Source organism: Egretta garzetta, unplaced genomic scaffold (assembly GCF_000687185.1).
Source record: "Egretta garzetta isolate BGI_Z169 unplaced genomic scaffold, ASM68718v1 scaffold70, whole genome shotgun sequence".
In the NCBI taxonomy this organism is placed as follows: Eukaryota; Metazoa; Chordata; class Aves; order Pelecaniformes; family Ardeidae; genus Egretta; species Egretta garzetta.
Window position 1 is genome coordinate 4,812,947 of NW_009258539.1, and position 19,007 is coordinate 4,831,953.

Consider the following 19,007-nt stretch of genomic DNA (forward strand, 5'->3'; position numbering starts at 1 on the left):
GTACTGATACTGGGGGTTACCCCGACCCAGGTGCAGGACCTTGCACTTGGCCTTTTTGAACCTCATGAGGTTCACACAGGCCCACCTCTCCAGCCTGTCCAGGTCTCTCTGGATGACATCCCATCCTTCTGGTGTGTCAACCGTACCACTCAGCTTGGTGTCATCCGCAAACTTGCTGAGGGTGCACTCGATCTCACTGTCTAAGTCATTGATGAAAACATTAAACAGCACTGGTCCCAGTACGGACCCCTGAGGGACACCACTCGTCACCGGTCTCCATCCGGACATCGAGCCATTGACCACTACCCTCTCGACATGACCAGCCAGCCAGTTCCTTATCCACCGAACAGTCCACCCATCAAATCCATAGCTCTCCAATTTAGAGAGAAGGATGTTGTGGGGGACCGTGTCAAAGGCTTTGCAGAAGTCCAGATAGATGACGTCTGTTGGTTTTCCCTTGTCCAGTGATGCTGTCACACCATCATAGAAAGCCACTAGGTTTGTCAGGCAGGACTTGCCCTTGGTGAAGCCATGCTGGCTATCTCGAATTACCTCCCTGGCCTCCATGTGCCTTAGCATAGCTTCTAAGAGGATCTGTTCCATGATCTTCCCAGGCACAGAGGTGAGGCTGACAGGTCAGTAGTTCCCAGGGTCTTCCTTTCTACCCTTTTTGTCATCAGTACATTTGCAGTTTCTCAGCACTGCTCCATAGGAGTTTTATATATGTACATACACAAATGCATACAGACACTGGTTTAGCTCTTTGAGGCTATTGGAAGAGTGCATGAAGTTACAGGGCCAAAGATCTGTGAAGATGAACCATCTTTTAAACAATAATTTCTTTATATCCTTATTCATATAAAGCTAAGCTTGCCTTAGACAATGACACAAGAGAAGTGATTCATGTGCCGACCTCCATTTATTATCTGCAGCCTCTACTGCTCTGTGGTGTAATGATCTTTGAATTTGCACATCCATTACTGTTTTTCTGTTGCTTTAGATACATTTAGTCTTTTTCATCTTGAGTGCAGTTCCTCTTCATAAATGACCAACCTCAAAGACTAATACCAAATGCAGTTTTCTCATAACTTCCTTCTCTCTTGAACTATCCTGCATAAAATATGTTGAATTAATTTTCTTTTTTCCTAATTCTTTTTTTTTCAATTCCATCCCCAAAGAGATACTAAGAGAAAGAAAAATTATTTTTTTCTGTGTTACTTAAATAAGTGTGTATGTAACTGCTGTTGACTTAGAATGGAGCCAAACAGTAGCAAACAACTAGTCTGAGTAAGTGTGTATAGAAAAATAGGATTAATAGTGACAGGCTTTTGAAAGATCAAATCCAGACAAGGCAAACTTGTTTATTTGACAGTTACAGAATTGGTAATTAAAAAGAACACAGTAAGTATCCTATTTCTGAAGACAGGAAAGTGTATTGCTGCTCAATTAAAACCATCTTGCAGACTTTATGCATCATTCAGTCTTTGTCACTTTGTATAGTAAGTTCCAAAGAGAAATAGCTGTCCACTGAAGTTTGAAGGATGAAGCAAGAAGATGGAAGGAAAATAGTTCACAGTGAAACAAGACGTCAATAGGAGCTAAGTGGTTATATCTTGAAAAAATAAAAGTTAACTAGCAGGAAAAAAATACCAATCAGGGTCTTACCAAGCTGTAAATAAATCTTGGTTCTGTAAAGGTGATGAGTGTTTGCTTGTAACGCGGATTTATTCTAGTAGTTTCATGTTGTGATGTGGCATCACAAGCTTTATCCGATTTGCTTTCTGTTTTTCTCTCCATCTTTCTCTCTCTTGTGCATCTTTACTGGTGTTCTGAGCTGTGGATTATATTGTCCAAAGGAGTCCACTTGGATGTTTGTGTTACGTTTCACTTCTTTCTCTTTTGACTTTTAAACTGTATTTCTTCTCCTTCATTCTTTTAGATATCATTTTCTTCAGAATCTTTTTTATTTTCCTGCCTTCTGATGTGCATAATACTCTTGCCTAAATCCTTAGTGTCTGTGGCATTCATGAACATGCTGTCTCATTTGTCATTTAGATCACTTACATTAGCACAGGTGTCTTTTGATAAGCTCTCGTGCACTGTGGCATAAAACATGGCTTTTCAATGTTGTTTCTTTAAGTCGCTCATGTCAGCGGTCTTGTCTAATTGATTTGGAAAACCAAAAATTAATAAGGGGCACAGCAAATATTTTTCTAAAATCCTTATACTGTATCAATTTAAGCACCATTTTGTTGAATAGAGTTGCTTACTAGGAGGTAGTCATCCTGCCCCGCCAAAGAGGATTGTTTGCGGTGGTTAAAAAGCAGAGAAAACCAGAAGCCAGTAGTTCTGAGGATACAGTTATGAGGGGAGTAGATAATTCCATCTCATTTATTAGTAGGATATAGGCCTGTATCTTCACCATATTTTTTTAAGCAAAAAGGCAAAAGGCATATGATTGGCGTAAATTCCATAGATGTAGTGTGGAATTGTAACAGTTTAACCCAGCTCTAAGTGACTTTCAAACTGAGAAGCACGCTAGTAACCAACTGCCTTTCATCCCGAGTTACAGTTCTTTCCTCATTTCAAAACCATTTTATTTCAAAGTATTTTATGATGCTTGTGTTGGAATGCTCATTTTATTTTATTTTATATTTGTTTACAGTGGAAGTATGAAAGGATGGATTCATGTATATATGCAGACAATCTGTGTGTTTCTGTGTGCACGCATACATATCGGAGAGGAAGAAAGGGATGGTGAGGTGAAGATCACCTTGTCTGACGACCAGTGATGATCAGTTTCCTCTCCTGCCACGTATTTTTTCTGAGTGTTTTGCATGAAGTCTGTTGGAAAGGTTACCAAATTTCAGATGCCTAAAATCTAGTTGTCATCACTGGAACAAAGTCATGTAGGTTGTCTTTATATATGAAAGAGTAGTAGCCAGTTATAGGGTGCCTCTCAAGTAGATTAGATATATGATGTCCTAGAAGGGCCTGTTTCTCTCCAGCCTAGAGCACTGATGATTAACTTGGCTGTAAATGTCTAAAATTTAGTGAAATAAATGTCTCCTTTAATGTCTTGAGCATCTGTTAAATAGGATTAATAGTAGCTTGGACAAAATAATATAAAGGCAAACCCTCATCTTGGGGTGTGTTTACAGACTAGCCAGAGAGTCTCAGAAAGATTTAAAAAAGCCAGAAAATAATATTAAAAGGTAACAGCATTTTGGCACACAACTTTTTTTAAAAAATTTTGCTTTAAAACAAAAACCCACACAAATTTTAAATAGCAAAAGCAGACAATGCAGTGTATATAGCAGGGAGCGAGTCAAAGTCACTAGAAAGGGAAGGGACAGCAATCTGTCGTGTCGCAGAGGTCATAAATTTAAGATGATTGCTGTTTCTTTAGGCTTCTCTGTTTCTTGTCTTCATATGCTACTTTTCTGTGTTACAAGAGACTTCTTTTTCCTGAGTCCACTCTAATGTTCCTTCCATCTATTTATTTAATTTTATTTTTTTTCTAGTTTAATGATGGAACTACAGGTGCTTAAGTGAAGGTGGCATCTTCAAAGTGTTCTCACCATGGCTGAGAAAAGTCATCTTAAGAAGTTTCTCTTCACTAGTACTTGTAATTTACTTTTTTCACAATGCCATAGAATGGGAGCAATTCCTTCCTGATCTCTAGTTTATACCTTATCACAGAAAATAAACTTTTAATTTTTATGCAAGCTTGAGAAATGTGTCTAATAATCTTTCTACCCTACATGGCACTATTCATTAGCAGCAGCCTGCTGAAGTAACAGTGTTTTAATTGTTTTGTAAAAGGAAAAAAAAATTCAATGGGTGCAAAAGCAAAGAAATGTGAAACAGAAAGTGTTGAAAAATTAAGAGTGTGGGAAAAGTAATCAGGAAATCAACAGGAATAGCTAGGAAACAATAAGAACTTTTTCCTTTTCAGAATTCTAACTTCAAAATACAGAAAGTTACTTAAGATAAGCTTAGTGGAAAATACCACAAGACACTGGTACCAAGAACGAATGAACTCTGCTTATCTGAGAACCTAGGCTTGAGACCTGGTTAAGGTAGAAATTATTTTCTGTCTTAATTATATTTGCTTAGAAAATCATTGGAAAATCACTGAACCAATAAACTTAGACATCTCCACAGCAACTTATCAGAAAAGAAGCACTTCTATCTGTGCTTGCATCTTTCTGAAAGGAATTTTCCTTATTTTTAATGAGGCAAAGATGGCCAAACTTCTCTTCACGAGCAGTTGCCTGAAGGCATACTGGTGAAATGGAAAGATTAATTGTCTGGTGTAACTTCTTTAGTGATGTTAACTGTCTGTTTTTATCAATTCCAGATAATTTTGTTAATAATTAGTAGGTGCAGTGAGCCCAACACAATTGGCCATCGCTGGTCTCAAACATAAAATATTTTAAATTCAGATCTCTGTTACAGAGAGATGCACCTTCAGTGACAATTTGCATGTAATCAGTCATTTTAAAACTTTCAGACACAGGTGAAGAATTCTTACTTGTGAAGCAAATGAATCTGTCGCTCGCTGTTTGTTGAGTTTTTATAAGATTAAAAGTTGTAAAAAATCGACAGTTCTAAAGCATTTTTTGGTTATCTGTAATCTTTGATTAGGTAACAGAGGGGTTTTTTGTCCCAGATTATTATCAACAGAAATCTGAACCACGTTGCCTCTCCAAGTCAGTCATTCATAAAATGTTCCTATCTCATTCTGGGTTGGATCTTCACATGTAACTTCAAGTGAAACTTGGAGGAAAATAATTTCCAGATCTGAAGTCCCCCAAAATGATTCAGTTAAAAAGGACTAAATATTACATAGCATTCTAGTAATTTTCCTCTCCTTTTTTTTTTTTCTGCTGTGTCATAACAGTGATAACTTCAGAAAACTTCATTTAAATGTCAGCTTGTAAAAAAGGTAGTAGTAATCTTTTTCTTTTCTTTTTTTTTTTTTTTAGAGAAAACTGCATGAACTTAAGTTTTCTACATAGCATATGATGGAGTCATTGGCTTCTAGCTGTCAGGATACTCTCTCTGCTTTTAAGGGAGAGAGTGGAAAACAAACACATTGAGTTTATTCCAATTTAAAGTAAATTCCAAAAGTCTAGCTTTTCCATGAAACAAAACTTCTGTTTTCTTACCACTAGTTGCCAGAAATAGTTCTAATACTGTAATTGTAGTATTCTGATTACTGTATATATTTCCATGTGACTTTTAGAGAGAGCAGTCACATGAAAATTTTTAAGTTAATTTTAAAAAATCAAATAATAATAATTTGAAAAAATGGGGTTTAGACTATCTGTACTCTTTAAATAAGGATGAAAAAGATAAAATAAAGATAAAAATTATATCCAGAGCAGTGGTTACTTTTCCATCCCTGATTTGGGGTGGTGCTGTCTTTGGGTCTTAGGGATTGTCTGCTCTTGTCAGTAAATCAGTGCAGGCTGGGATTCAGAGCTTGGTGTTGTGCTGAATAGACTATGTGTGTTTGATTCTTGGAACTAACTGTGACAGCAAGATCATTTTGGCAGATGGCTGCTGTGGCATGTGTATAGGTATATTTGAAGGATGATGGTGATGTTCTATTTCCTGTTCATCATACCTTTACTTATGGAAGAGACTTTCCCTCTCTGAGCTGCTATTTTGAATTTTTTAAATCAAAAATGCAAATACATAAATTGCAAAGTCATTTGTTGGGGTCTTTTTTCTTTATTTCCTTTAATCTAGATAAATTTTGCATGCCAAGCATGTACCCTGGCAAGTAAATGAATGTAAAAAGAGGAAATGTAGAAGGTTTGACATTATTTCCTTTTTCATCAGCCTCTAAAATTTCCTCCCACAAACTACTTTATTTCGTTTTGTTTCTTATAAGGCTGCATCCTCTTGAGACATTGTTTAAGTGGCAGCTCATGTCTGTCCTCACTTGTGTGTGCCCTTGGCAAACAGATGCAATTGCTGAGTAACAAGCATCAGAATTTTGAATGGAATTGTCTGCTTTTTAGGCTTTCAGCAAGGCTGCAAAGGGAGCACAGAGCTCCACTGGGAAACTAAGCATCAGTCTTTCATTTAGTGATACAGTGAGATTATGAAGCTCTGTATGTGCAATAGTATTTATTTCAGAAAACTCTCTGGTGTGGACAGAGACCTCTGAATTTTGTCTATTAGCAAGTCAAATGTATAGAAGCTGTTTGAAGAATCAGACAAATTTTCAGATTTAAATTTTACATCACCTTTTTTTATTATTTTTTAAAAAAATACTTTGGTAAAGGAGGTGAGATAAATAAGCAAGCTGACTTTTCCAGAAAGTTTTAGAGATTTTGTATCTATTACCTAGCTTGTTCTCTTTCATTGAGTTGGTCAGTCATCAAGTTTTCTCATGTTTAAGAGAGGAAAGTAAGCTTTTCACTATACAGCCAAAGTTTTCTTGCACTAGCGTTAATCAGAATTTCAGTTTAACTCAGGCATTTGAGATAAAAGCAGTGTTTGTGAAAGAAAGTTTTACTCTTGATGAGGCCTTGCACAGAATGAGTGCACAAAGCAGATGTACTATTGTCCCTTGCTCAGTGAGTATATATTGAATAGTGACATTACTCTGACAAAGATATGAATGCCAGGAGAATTATTTTTACCCAAAACTGATTAGATGTCAACTGTATGTAGATAGAAGATAATAGCGGTAAGTGGCTTTACACTGAATACCGTAACAGTGACTATTGCAGTGAGTGCCTTGAGGGATATTACACTTAACCCTGTTTCAGTCATAGTTTGCCTAATTTAATCTTTTCAGTCTCTGGGAGTACTTATGTTCATTCCACTGGGTTAAGACAATGTCCTAAAACTACAAGAACTACTTCTGGGAAATAAGTAATTTTTTTACCTAGTCTCCCTCTCTGCCTCTCCCCTTGCCTCTACCCTATAATTCCTGTTATCAGGACTTCCTATGCAGATGTTAGCATATAATCATTATGGGATCTTTCTTTGCATCCCTTCTAAGAAGAAAGAGGCTTTTTTGAAAGATATAAACCATATCATGTGTCTCTTCTTTTGCGCTTAGTCTTCTGGGACTAAAAGCCATACACAGATCTTTTTAACTCTCTGAAGAAAGCAACAGTGATACTTCAAAGAGGATTATTGGAAGAAAGAGATATTATTTCCAGAGTGAATGTGTAAGTTCTGGTTTTGTTTCTCTGAGCAAACTGTACTCTCTGGTGCAAAGGTAGGAACTCTCCCTCCATGAGCACCTGTAACCCATATTCACACTGTTATCTTTATCTCCTCACCTTCTTCTTAATTTCTTATAGGTAACTCACCTTCGTCTTAATTTCTTGTAGGTAACCCCTCATTCTCTTTTTATATAAAAAAGTTTTTTGAATCAGTAACTGTTAAAATTTACAGAGTTTTCTACAAATCAGAACATGATATATCTTGCACTTGACTTAACTTCATAAAAACAGTAATTGCCATGGATGTTGGATAAAACACAAATATTCAGCAGTAAGATAATTTCAACATGTGTTATCAAAAATGTCCTTGTACCATGGAAGTCACAGGCATTTATACATGCCAGTTGTTGCAGCAAGGGTGTAAAGAGGCCAAAAGCTCTGCTGAGCACAGTGATGGTGTTGATGTGCAAGAGGGCAGGGCAGCAACACCAGCTGAAGCAACTCTTCTCAGCACATCAGAGGCTTCGACTCTGAAAGAAGTCCTGAGCAAAGTGCAACCAACCAACTCTCTAGCCATTGTGGGGTGCCTGGTGTATCTCCTGGGGCTGGAGACAGCAAGGTCCTTACTGTGGGAGGTGCTGTGGTTGTAGGAGTTTGCAGCAGGAGGTGAACAAACTGCATATGATCTAGAGAAGAAAAGTGAGAGATCAACAAGGTCTTCATGGAGGAATGTGAAAAACAATGAGAGATGCTTTTGTAAATGAACTGGCAGCAAAAGGAAGGCTAAGGAAAATGCAGACCCACTGCTTAGTGGGGTAGGAGACCTGATGACCAAGGGCACTGAGGTACTCAATGCCTTCCTTATCTCAGTTCTCACTCTCCATGTCTGCATTTTGTACTCTTTAAGGTCCCCAGGCCTACTAACAGAGTCTGTGAGAGTGAAACACTACCCATTGTAGAAGAAAAAGATTGAGTCAGGGAGCATTAACTGATGCAGCAGTACAGGCTGGGTCAAATGGTTAGAAAACAGATTTGCAGAAAATGATATGAAGGCCCTTGTCAACAATAAGTTGAAGATGAGCCAGCAGTGTGCCCTTGCAGAGGGGAAAAAAAAAAAAAAAAAAGGCCAACTGCATCCTGGACCCCGTTAACAGGAATGTAACCAGTAGGTCCAGAAAAGTGCTTCTTCCTCCTCTGTTCAACTTCTGAGAGTCCGCAGCTGGAGTGCTGTGTCCAGTTTTGGGCTCAATACAAGACGTGGACATACTAGAGGGAGTCCAGTGCAGGGCCACCAAGGTGATTGGGGGCTGGAGCACTTGATATGTGAGGAGAAGCTGTTAGAGCTGGACTTCCTCAGCCTGAAGAAGAGAGAGCTCAGGGGAGACCTTACTCATCTCTACAATTGCCTGATGGGGGACTGAAGAGATGGCAGAGCCAGGCTCTTTTTAGAGGTAGACAGCCACAGGACGGCAACAGGGGCAAGCTGGAAAATGGAAATTTCTGATGATATAAGGAATATTTTCTTTTTTTTTTTTTTTTCTGTGAGAATGGTCAAACACTGGGAAAGGGGGCTGTTGTGGAATCTGCATTCTTGGAGATATATTCAAAGCTAACCCAGACAAGGCCCTGAGTATCTCACTCTCACTGGACATGCTTTGAGCAGGAGATTGGATCACATGGTTTCTGGAGGTCCTTTCCTTCCCAAGTGATCCTATGATTCTAAATATTGGCTAATACTGTGTTTTGCAACAGGTGTAACTGGACAGAGGCATTTCTGGACTTGTATGGTATTGTAGAGTTTCACTTGGCAGTTTTTTTAATTGAACAGTTGAATCAAGAATCTGTACACTCTCATTCTTCTAATCTTTATTGAACCCAACATGTGTATGGTGTGTATTAAATTACGTTTTGTTGAAACAGAGTAGAGAGATGCATTTTTCATTATTACTCCAAACATATATGGTGAGATTCTTAATGGATGAGGCTTTCTGTTATGGGTTTGGTCAGCATATCACTGTACTTTTAGGGCTCTAATAATCCCAATATAACAGCAACATTCAATTTTGATCATCTGTTTTCCATGGTTACTTCATGAATATTTTTACTGTTAAACAGTGATACCTATTGCACAGTGCTTTCACAAACTGTTAAACCTACTCAGCCTTTGATATTTGATCATGGTAACCAGCTTAAATATTTTAGAATTCCACTTTACTCTGTGCTGAAAATCCCATTTCTTTATGACTTAGTTGCATTATTTTTCATTTGGAGAGTAGATTAATTCTACTTTTGAAATGGAGAAAATTCCAGAGTATCTAGCTTCTTTTTGAATAAGCTTTTATTCAGAACATCCAAGGAGGATTTCTTCCATGCTGGGATTTTGAATGAATCCTCAAGACTGTAAGACTTGAAAATAAATAAAATCACAGGTTACAGAGCTCTTCTGAGTATGTTCTAAGTGGCTGATGATGTTCAGAATATCTGAATGCTGTCTGTGTTAAAAAACATTTCTACCTGGCTTTCATGCTGTGCAATACAATCTACGTTTTTTTTCTTCTCTTTTTGGTTCCATCTCTGGGGGAAAAAAACACACCAACCTAAAACCCCACCACCTTCATAAATATGAGACAGATAATATTCATCTTCTGGCTTTAATATTATGAAAAATTTAAAATTATGTTGCCAAAACATTAACTTTAGAAAGTATTACTAATGTGGCTGAACTATATGTTTGAGCAGTCTTTAGTTTTCTGAGATATTTGAGTTCTGTTTCTGAGTGTATTCATAAATTTTGAGTATGTAGTACACTGGGATTTTTTATGAACTGGTTTCTGAAAAAGTATCTGTCAGTGCCATGTCTGTGTCACATCTAGTGTATTGTCAAGACTAATAAGGCAACATATTAAAAAACTTCTGCATATAAGAGCAACTTTGATGCGATTAATATTGAAGTCAAGTACTTGCAGTGTCCTATGTCAGCAGTTTATAAAGTGTGTGATAAGTAATCTTGACTGAAGCACTATAAAAGCAATTCCAGTTTAATCACTTGGGCCTGGACGGCATACTTTGGAGTGACAGTGGGAGAAGGTGGCATATTTGATCTCTACAGGAACTTAAATAGGAGCATATGACTTTCTTACAGTATTTAAGATCTGCCTAATATATTGACTTACCGACAAGAGTGTACTCTGTCCTCTGAGAACATATCTAAACCCTGAGTTCTTTTTTAGGTTTAAAGGGAAAGGGGTTTGCTTTTTGTTTTGTTTTTTTTTTAATTCCATATATATTTGCTACATGACTTCTTTTATGGTATGGTCATCAGACCCACCTCAGTTCCTCCTTCAGTGCTAAGTACACTTTAATTTTAGAAGTGTGCATTTCCATTTCACTTTTCTTTGCTTTTTGGCTTTGGGTTTTTGGTTTGGGATGTGGGTTTTTTGATTGTGGGTTTTGGTTTTGTGTTTGGTTTGGGGGTTTTTTGGGGTGGTTTTTTTTTTGAGACAGAAAACTGAATAGATTAGTGTATCGGTTACTTTAACCTTTATTTCTATAATGGTATATACATTTGTCTCTCTGGCTGTGATCTGTCTTTTATTAGTGTTAGAAGTCTTTATTTTGGGCAAAATTCAGGTAGACTTTCATGTTTCCTCCAATAAAATATAAAAAAGCCTCGCAAAGTCGTAAATAATGGTTCCAGGTGGCTGTCTCGATGTGCAGATCTTGGAGCTGATTGTTCCTATCTAGAGCTAGATGCAAACACTTACATGATTTCACAAATACAGCCTCTAAATTAAAATTATTTAATTTTTATTATGATAATTAAATTACTCCTCTCTTACCAGAATTGAAGGGAATGGGGAGGGAACAAGCGTATTTTTTTTCAATTGGTGAATTTGAGAAAGTGTTTCAAATTGATCCTTTTTTTTTAATGAGAAAATGAAAAATATGAACAGAAGTTGATTTTCTCCCCAAAATAGCATTTCTCTTAAGAACATAAAAAGGTTAAGATTAACAAACAAGTTTATCTACATGTCAGAATTTGCTGGTGATCTCATTATTTTTTTCAGTGATATTTATCATTTCACCTGAAACTGTATTTAGGGTGGGAGTGGATGCATCTTGTCAGTGGAACTAATAGAGGTAGATGCTCTCCAAATCATCCACCAGGACTTTCAGACCTTGCCTGAGTAATTGAGTGGAAGTAAATGTTCCTGCAGAGGATGGTGCTGCCTTTGTGCTGCTACTGTTTCACCTCTGGCAAATGGGGAGATGGCAAAATTAGACATGCTGAAAGTAGCAGCATAATTATTTTGCTGCAGAAAGATTGCCGAAAGATTGACAGGGTGAATTGCTGACAGAATGTGCAGGTGTAATAGGATTAGACATTCACTGCAGTACAGGGGTCAGGATGTGCATATTTGTTGGGAGCAGACTACCTCCTACAATCCAGAAAACTATGCTAGTTTGTAATGGGCCTAATGGTTTTCATTTTAAGAAAATTGTGTGTATGACTACATGCACATTTATGCTATTTCCTTCCTACTCACCCAACCCCCAAAGACAGAGTTTTCAAAGGCCGGTATCTAAGCCCATTCTTAGACATTTCAGTAGAGGTAGCTGATTTTCTGACATACAGAACAATCACAACTCCCACTTTAACACGTTTTGTTTGCTTTGTGGCTTTTGCTTACTTGAAAGGTAGCACAGGCTATGGTAGTAAAATAAATACCATATAGTTACATCATACAGTAAAAGTTCTTCATTGCTGTGACTACTAGGAATTTTTCAGCCTTAGTCTATCCTCAAACTAACATGTTTCTTTCTAATTAGGGTTTCCAGCATAGACATATGACAGGAAAAATAGACAAACAGTAAAAATAACCGTTTCCTTTAAAGTTACTATTACCAGAATAGTTTCTACTTCTCTAATCTAATGGTAAGGATTTGACTGGATCAAATCCCTAGTGAAACTATCTCTGTAAATGCGGAAAGCTTTGTATGTTTAAATATTGGTTTATTTATTTTATGTATTCATTTGTATTTTCATTACGAGTAAATGAAAGTAGTCACTCGGGGTTTTTCTCAGTCTTCAAAAAACACACCAAGAAACCCATAAACTCCCCCAAAACACATGAAATTATGCAATAATTTATACTTAATTATAATTGAATATAAATTTATTGCTAGAGATCTCATAAAATTTTGTTTGATTATTTCCTTATGGACAAGGGAGAAATATAAGGCCTTGTGCTATGTCTAAAAAACCAGCCCTGTGAATGAGGATCTGCACAATAAAGACTTGAGCATATGTTCAGATGTTTGGGTTGGTGCTTTTAAGAGTTACTACTCCATAGCTGAGGCAGCTCACTGTTAATGAAACGGAGAAGCCCACACCATGTATTCACAGTTACTGTCTGTCGACAAGGGATGGCTACATCTTTAGATGCACTATGTAATCTCTTGCAATCTGAAAATAACCTAAATTGAAGTTTGTTTTGACTGTTCATAAAGATAATATTTTCTGAAGACAGGGCCAAATTTGCTTTTTGGTTTCTGTATCTTCTTTTAGATGAAAGAATCTTTCAAATGTGAATTTTGGTCCCTTCTTAATTCTGGGACTTGTAGAACTTAAAACAATAACAGGGATAGATGCAACTTACGCAAATTGTTTTCTGCAGAGCAAAGTTATGTTTTCAGCTTCTACTCATCAACCTTTGATTCTCTATTAGAGAACTAACTCTTATCCTTCGTTATCTTGAAAAATGTGTTAGGAACCTAGAAATGCCTTAATGATATTCATAAGCTTATCTTCCAATAGAAAAGACCTTTTTATCTTTCTTTTTAATCAAGTAATTAGCATGAAACTCAGAGATGTAATCATACCAGACTGGAATTGGGGTCATGCCATAAGCTAGCTGAATCGGAGGCTTCATGGCATGATGATGTATAGCCATTTCACAACAATGCTTTTAACTCAATAAGTCTGCCCTTTAATTACATTTTAAATCTCATTTGAGGAGTTTTTATCATTATGTAAATTGCCCAGTAAATGCTCTCATTCTAAGACCCAATAAAAGTTCTTCTTATGGACTGGGAGAACACTTATTTAAAAGCTTGACAGAGGGAGCAAGAGCTTCTTTCCTGTTTCATTCATTGCAACAGAGCTCGGTTGTGTGAGCTAAGGTGGTCCATATGATAATAAAATCTAACTCATGGCTGTTAGATTCTCACTTTTAGATTGTTTGTATGCAAAATAGGTCCCAAAATCTTATCTCAATTAGTTGTATTTTGATTGGGGGGAGGGGGGAAGGGGAAAAAAAACAAGAGGAAGAAAAAAACCCCAAATGCAAACCCCTACAAGCAGTTCTTTGAAGAACGATGGCATTTAAAAGAGGGAACTCCAGTTGGACCAGTAGAGTCTTGCAAAGCAGAAAAAATACTTTAGTGTTTTGTTCCACCATTAATCTAAACCACAGTATTTTCAATCTAGAACAAGCAATTTTTTTTTTAAATAGTTTTTTTATGTTCAAATACTTTGAAGATAATTACTAGCTCACAGGGACAGGCTGTCATAAAAAATAGTTCAAACTGGCCTTCTATTGCCAGAAACAAAAGAAATAGATCAAGACCATCCTGCACTGACTCTACCACTCATGTGCTTAAAATGCATCACACTTGCTGTGCTGTAGCCATTAATTCAACATCTCCAGAACTATATCGCTGACAAAACCATTCCTCTATCTAGCAGACTGAAGAATCAGCTGTGATCCTGAAAGAGGTGCCATGTACATGTGTCTTTGTGTCTCCAAAGGCTGCTGGAGTCCACAGAGGCATTAAAAAAAAAAGTCTCAAGCTCTCTGAACCTTCTCAGAGAGTTTAATGCTTTAGGCAGAATCAGAGATTTGTTGGAGATTAGATGTAATTAAATAAAAGCAAGTAGGATGTCAAATTTGAAATCCATTCCCTAAGCTGTGCTGGACAGAATTGCAAAATACAGACAGTGACTCCAGTTCCAGTATCTGTAGAAGCCATAAGGAGGATACAAAAAAAACTTTGAAAGGAGAACCATTTTTTGTTATACCAGTTGAACTCCCCTGTTGGTAAAAATTCACTGACTATGTCAAGCCCTAAGAGCTGCTGTATCCCCTTCAAGTCCATAGAGCAGAGACACATTCTTTATACATGTGCTTTGCTCAGTGGTATTGTCAGAACAAAAAAATAATGGTTTGAAATAAGTTTGTAAGTTCTGCCTTCTCCAGGTACCTGAAATTATGCTTAACCAATGAAAATGAAAAAAAAAAAAAAGCAGAAAGAAACCCACATCATTGAGAAGTTTTGAGCTCACCACAAAAGAACAGAAAAATAAGTTTTTTACTAACAGAATGTTGTATTTTAAAGGGAGGAAGGAAGGAAAGGAAGGGAAGGGGAGGGGAAAGAGGGCAAAGGAAGGTAGAAAAGGAGAAGAAAGAGGCAGGAAAGGAAAAGGAAGAAAAAAAGAAAAAAGAGGAAGGAAGGAAGAAGGAAGAGAGAAAGAAAAAGAGAAAAAAACCTAAAAAAATAAGGAAAGAAAAAAGAGGAAATGATGGGAGGGGAAAGGAAAGGGAGTAAAGAAGAATGGAAAAGAAAGAAGGGAGAAGAAAGAAAGAGGAAGGGAAAAAAGAATTTAAAAGGAAGGAAAAGAGGGAAAGCAAAGAAAAGAAAGAAGAAAAAGGAAAGAGGAGGAAAAGAAAGTGAGGAAAGAAAGAAAGGAAGATAAAAGCTAAAGGGGAAGGAAGAAAAAAGAAAGATAGGAAAAGAAGAAAAATGGAAAGTAGGAAAAGAGAAGGAATAAGGAAAATGGAAAAAAGGAGAATTACATTATTCGTACAGTTTGTACACTATAAGAGGTTTAAACATGCTACTAAATTAAGCTATTTAAAATTTTTAGCTGTTTGGGTTTTTTTCCAGAAATTATTCAGGGGAAATATAATATGCTCTGTTAATATAAATATGAAGGGGATGATTAGTTCAACTAAATACACAGACAGAGAGGGATTATAGAGTTGTAGGATCTTTGTTTTGTTTTGAGTAATTTTATGATGGCTTTCCTAGCTATTTCAGTATTAGCATCACAGAAATAGTACTGCTAAGTATAGTACTTCTAAGCTATGTGTAGCCATGCAGGTACTACTTGCTGATGCTTTGAGTATGTGTATGTAATTATGCAGACAGACTTTATTCTTTTAATTACTGTCAGTAAAGATAATTTTGTTCCTCTATCCATTTCCTTTAATCAGGTGGTGCTGTCTTTAATTTTGTGAGCCCTCATACCTCAATTAATGCTATTTATTTCATTAGTAACTTTGTACAGCACCTAGAAAATGTAAAATGCTTTACTGGAAATGAAAAGCCCAATTCCAAGGCCAGAACTGAGTTTTTAGGGGAAGATAAAAGTGCTTTAATTTCTTTAAGTTATTACATAATTATTTTTGTTTCTACCTTGTATGAAAGATAAATGTTTTGTGTCAGCTGTGCTGCATTCATTTCCATGTCTTAGTCTGACTCATGTATAGTCCAACTAGTGTACCTAATTCCTTCTTTCTAGGACTTCGTTTTGCTTTCAACCTATCAATCCCTCTCTGATGCATTGCCAAAAAAATGGCAGGTTTTGCTATGTGTCATGTCCTTTATATGTCATGCCTATATATTGCATGTGGGATATGAAGGCTATTGATACTGATTAATTATTTCTGATAAAGTATCCCAAACCATATTGAATTCTTACAGGACTATCTCTGCCACGTGGAGGCTGACAGGACTTTCAATGCACTAAGTTTTGCAGCTCTGCTGTCTTTTATGAGGCTCTGTGTAACTAAAACATGGGGAACCACAGGTGAATTTCTTTTACCTACCAAGAGGATTAGGGCAGTGAGGATGTGTGCTCCTATGGAGAACGCTAGCGTAGTTCCAAGGGGGAAAACTGAGTTGGGCAAGTGAGAAATATATCCATCCCCTAGCTTTACGGCTATATCGGGCATGCTGTCTTACAGCCTTAGTGTACTTCTCCCCCGAAATCATGCATAGAGTTTTCAAGGGCTCAGGACAAAAGCAAAAAAGCCAGAGAAAATTTCATTATCCTGTTTTGCCCAAGAAGATTGTTCCTCTCGAGACAGGTTTATTTCAAATCACTTTGTAGTTCTTAGTTCTGTGACTTAGTTCTAGACTTATTTTATATAGTATACTAATGTAAATACACATTTCTAAATGTGTGGAAGCCTATAATAACTATTCAGCAAGGTTTCTATGAACAAATGTTATCATACCTTTTATCATTTAACTATATAGTTCATCTTAATAAAGGGGGATTTCACTCTGAAGCTCTTAGGCACATCTGCCTGTGATGGGGTTGCAGTTCTTTCTAAGCAGTTCAGCTCACTCTAAGCAGTAACTTGTGATGAAAAAGATGTGAATTCAAAAATCAACTTAGGCTAATAACCTCATACTGTAACTCATTAATGAGTTACTGTATCCAATGTATTATTTCATTATTTGTTTTTCATTTTGCTACCTGCTCTTTTTAAGGGAACATATTTCCATGCAGCCTCAGCAATAACCACTACAGCAAAAATGCAGCATAAAGAGACAATCTATGTCCAGCTGTAACTCAGCAGAATTACACCAGGATTGATTTTTCATCTTCTGCAGTTTCTCCATGTGTTTGAATACATTGGAAAAGATGAAAATGCAATAAATGGTCTATATTTAGTCTATCTTCTATACTTCTTGGTATGATGTGTAATGATAGCATACTTTTGCAAATATTTTAGCAGCTTATGAGATGAAATAGATCTTCCTGCTTTATTCTTGTCAAGAAAAATAATCTAGTTCATATTGATCTTTCACTTGTATTTTTGAAACACGGAAATTAATTATTTCAGAAAAAAATAAAAGGTGTATAAATCTTTTTCTTCTATGTACTCTGCTTCTCTTGGGCTGTGAAGGAGTCACAAAGAAAGGATCTGAAATGCACCAACCCTAATGGAGTAAATACCTTTGTTGTTGTCTTGCTTCTTCATCAGCGTAGGCTTCCTGCATAGCTGAAATAAACTGCTTTTAGGAGCATTAAAAGATGTGCAGTTTATACAAGTAATTTAGAATAAGGGAAACCACATCTTGAATACTAAGCTTTTGATAAGAGTGCTTCACTTTTCTTGTTTGTTGCCCATTTAACTAACTGTCCAGATTTATCGTGATACTATATAGTACTCTGAAATGAAAAGGGTATGGCTTGATTTCAATTTTCAGAAACACGTATGTGTCAGCAGAAAAGCATGGAATATGTAGACTGTGAGATACTTTTTCTAAAGGAAAGAAAATTGTGGAAGTGCATTTTTTTTTAAATTTTGTGTTATAATATGCTATGAGCGTATGTGCAGTAAAACACCAAGGGGGCATAGATTTGATAGCTTCCTATTGTGAATGGTTATTTGACGTACGTGTTTCATGGCATATGTTCTTGCTGAGGAAAAGGCAGCTGTTTCCATCACCACCCTGAAAACTAAGCATTTTTTGCAACAGGTAGTGCATATGATAATTCTTTCATTCAGCAATAGCTTTATCAGATTTTAAATGTAGAAGGACCTTAGAAGTATACAGACATTAAAAGCGAACCTTTTTTACTGTGAACTTTATCCTTTCTTACATACTGATTTGGCTGTTTACATCAGGTTTGTGATACTTAACCTAGCTTAAATAAAACCTCCAAATGCATGCTTGGAGAGAAAGAAATTTGGTAATATTCTTCAGTCAAGCAAACAAAATAAAATATCACACCTGGAAGCTGAAGCTAGCAACATTCAAGCTTGAAATAAAGCACAAGTTTTCAAGTAAGGGCGTTCATATCTGAAGTGTTATACATGTACTTTACTAAAGGCATTTTTTTAAAATCTAAATTGTTTATTTAACATCAATAAATGCAATATTCATAATACAGTTGCATTCTGCAGAATTGCTTTTGATGTATTCCAAACTCATTCCTAACTACTTTACTGCTAAGATGACCATAAAGTAAAACAGCTGGATCAGAACTCCTTTACTGTATCAAAGGCATTCCTAGCCCTCCTTGAAATTGCTCCAAATACAGTGCTAGTTGTTACTGTGCAAGAAATAGGTCTCCAGCAAAGGACAACAAATGACATTTGGAACAGCAGTAGGTGAACAAGGACAATCCACTCATGATTCAATGCAGCTAACATTGCACTTAAAATATCAAATAAAACCAATTCAATTACAAACAGACCAAGTAGGCAAGTTGTGTGCTCCCCTCCTTCAAAGTCATTCGTCTAAAGAAAATTGCAACAAATTTCCATTGGGAGCTATCTGTGATGCTCAGTTAGCACTGGGTCTTACTCTCAAACGCCATAAATCATTTCCCCTTTCACACTTGATCCCCAGCACTCCCATTTCAGGCAGCAAGAAACCACCACCAGAAATCTTAGTGCCCAAGCATCCCAGGAGAAAATGCAGAGCTTTATTCACTGGGTCATTTTCTTTGTTTCTTTAAGTGCCTCTTTGTTTGAAAGTAAAAGTACTTTCGTGCGTATGTGGCTACATATAGAGTACGTCCGTGTTCATGTTTGTACGTGTTTAAATTTTTACTATTATTTCAATTTTTACTCTGTTTAAAGAGCTTGATTCAACCACTGTTCACTGTAAACGAATCTGTGACCTTCTGGAGCTGCAGCATGCAAACGTCTTGGAGAAGGGCAGCCAATGTACAAAGGCTGCATTGAGCGTGTGGGCAGGCAGGAAAGCTGGGACCAGGACGCTCTT

At 36.7% G+C, this 19,007-nt stretch overlaps 1 protein-coding gene across 1 annotated transcript in view; it reads left to right on the forward strand.

Moving 5' to 3' along the window:
* DMD (dystrophin) overlaps positions 1-19,007 on the forward strand; it is a 1,215,125-nt gene that overhangs the window by 990,455 nt on the left and 205,663 nt on the right. The window lies entirely within an intron of this gene.